The sequence below is a fragment of the Aethalodelphis obliquidens genome, unplaced genomic scaffold, assembly GCF_003676395.1.
Source record: "Aethalodelphis obliquidens isolate GAN/ISIS:26980383/991018 unplaced genomic scaffold, ASM367639v1 scaffold2, whole genome shotgun sequence".
NCBI lineage: Eukaryota > Metazoa > Chordata > Mammalia > Artiodactyla > Delphinidae > Aethalodelphis > Aethalodelphis obliquidens.
In genome coordinates this window covers 55937909-55940838 of record NW_020837946.1, presented here as the reverse complement: position 1 = coordinate 55940838, position 2930 = coordinate 55937909, and the positions used below count along the sequence as shown (strand labels likewise).

General features: G+C 43.7%; 1 pseudogene; it reads right to left on the bottom strand.

The window, feature by feature from the left end:
• Positions 1–1171: 1171 nt before the first annotated feature.
• Positions 1172–2366, bottom strand: LOC113605102 (tissue alpha-L-fucosidase pseudogene; annotated as a pseudogene).
• Positions 2367–2930: the final 564 nt, after the last annotated feature.

Sequence of the window (2930 nt, the reverse complement as noted above, 5' to 3'; positions counted from 1 at the left end):
CATTAATCACCTTTAGAGGATGCTAGGGAACCAATCCATTGTGTTTTAAAAAGAAACAAACAACAACAACAACAAAACAAAACGAGAAACTGGTCTCAGAGTAAAGAAAGAATCAAGAGGAACTTTCTCTTTACAGAATTTTTTCAACTAATAAATAAATAAGGAATGACAGAATTAGGATATCACCATTTGCAACCTCCTAGTGAATTAATGAATCTGGGCAATGATCACCAATGGCTGCTCACATCACCAAAAAGAGACAATCAGGTATTTTATGCCTTCTAATAGAAGTGCAAAACACTGCATGTGAAATATTCTTGACGAAATAATTGAACCTGTATGTTATCAAGCCTCTAAATCTGACTACCAATTTACAGCTTACAATGGCAGAGGAACACATTAAACAACATCACAATCAACAAAATCCAAACTGCTGGAAACCCCAGGACAAACAGCCAATTTCTTCAACAATAACAAACGAACAAAATTGTAAGGAAAATAAACAAAGAAAGAAATGGTAAGAAGACCTATAAATTTTTTTGACATGCAAATGTATTTATTTGATCATATTTGAAAAGGCAGGGTAGAATAAATCCATTTTCTTCATGGTATCACTGTAAACAGACTGAATTTCAGAGCTCTTAGCTTGCTTCACAGACTCCTGAAGAGTGAACGTAAGCAGCCCAGCAAGCCTCTTCCTTCCCCTCCAGGCTCTCCCGCACTTGCTGGGGTGGGGTGCTGCTGGGAGGGGTTGGTGATAACTGATGCTAAATAAACATCAGACGGTGAATTTGTCAAACTCTTTCTACCTCCTCCCAGAGGCAACAGGGTGACTTGGATTATTCTTTAACTATAGTCATTGAGTAATCAAGTAAGTTTATCAAACACAGGATGGAGGGAAGTTTCCATTGTAGATAATTTCCAAAGGTAGGAATGGATGAACTCAGAGCTTCATTATTCAGTCCCTTCTTTTGTTGTCCAGAGTGAAGTACGCTAGCGATGGAGCTCAGATCCTTGGTCCATTGAGTCATTGGTGTAATGCACTCAGCTCCTTTGGAAAAGCCATCTTTGGATGGGGAAGAGAAGTTAGTTTATTATAATGATGGTACTATACGAGGAAAATCAAAGCAGCAAGCAGCAGGCAGTGACACTTTCCTCTTGAACTCCAATGATCATTCCACTCCTGTCAGCTTTACAGCCCAAGCAAACTCAACTGGGAGAGCAGAGGGTCAGATCGAAGAAAGGAGGAGGCCTTTACCCAGACCTGTGGACCACTTCAGGTCTTCCTGGATCCCAGCATCCTTACCTTTGTAGCTAAGGTAGTTATGAGAGATTGAAGCTTTAAGACTTCTTTTTTTTTTTTTTACCAGCACAGTAAAATGACATAAAAAGCTGATCTTTTTAAGGTATACCATACAATTACCGTGTTCTTTTCCCATTGCACCCTCCATGGTTTAGATGCATAGATAACCTCCCCATTATTTTCAGCCACTTCCCAGCAGCAAGACGCCTTTCTTGGAAGATGATGACAATCAGTCCATCTTTAGTTGGTCCAATGTTGAGACAACAGTTTCCCCCCAAACTTACTGTCTGAACCAGTTCTGAAATGATTTCAGATTCACTTGCGACGTCAGACATGGCCATGTCCTAATGATAGTCCTAGGATGCCTTGTCCATAGTGGTGCACACCTCCTACTTGTGATCTAGCAACCTCCCTGGTTTGAATTTACCTTGATAGTTGCAGTATCCTCCATGATAACAGGAGTATTTCTGACCCCATCGTCAATCACTACCACTTCATCCTTGACAGGGATATCATTGTAGAGCCAAGAAAGAAAATGTGTAGAGTTCCAATAAGTATCAGGATATTCTTACTCTCCATCAGACCAAAAGCAGGTCAGGTTTCTACTTGCTAACAAGGTCATAAAGCTCTGCCTTTGTTTTCACACTGAAAAAATATGGTGTTTTTGAAGCCATCTTTCTTAAAATAGGTAGAGTGGGTGGAACCATTCTAAGAATGGGTGATACAGTCCATAGCTGTATGTTCCTCTTCAGGACAGCTGCTCCCAACTCATCAACTTATCAAAACACAGTGGGGCTCAGGTCCTCCAAGTTCCAGCTCCACGACACAGGACTCAGCCAGTTTGTGAAGCCTTGGTGATGCTTTGTGGTCAAGACTATATATGGAGCTTGGAAGAGGTCAGCCTGCTTGGGGTGGAAGAAGTCTCGGTGAACTACCACCCCAAATCCAAGTAGCTAAAGCACGGTGGGTGGTTGTCACACCTGAAGTGCTTGTCCTGGGGCCGCCACTCGCCCTTCCGGTGCCACCAGAACAAATTGCTGCCCCAGGCTGGCACCCAAAGCATACTCCAGGCCACTACACCCCAAATGTTGCTTCATGGAACCAGCCCGGAGTGGAGACTCAGCCCACCCCAGGTACAGTGGCACCTGGCGCATGCTGAGCCCCGAGCGCCCTCCCGGCCCTCCTAGCAGCAGCCGTTCGCCTGCCACCCCATCCCAAGAGTGGGGACACCTCTCTCTTGGTTTACTGACTTTTAATACACCAAGCCTAATGAATGGAGCTTGTTTGGAACCTGACTCAAGCAAAGGAAACATTTTGTTATGTGCTGTTTTAAGGAAAACGGGACCAGTATGGTGTTCATGAAAAGTAGATGAGATGGGCTGCAGAAATCAGGAAGAACTGGGAGCGCTGGGGTCCAGAACTGGGGGTGGCGGGGTGAAAGCACAGGCCAAGTGAGGCAGACACGGCTCCTTCCTCACTAAGTGACACCTGTCACAACCTCATTTATCTACTGTCTCCAATTTGCTCATCTGGGAAATATTTGGGTTTGAAAAGAATCTTAGAATAGGGATCCAGAAAAAGCTTAGCTACATTAAACCGTGCCCTCCAATTCAACTAGAGATAAAAC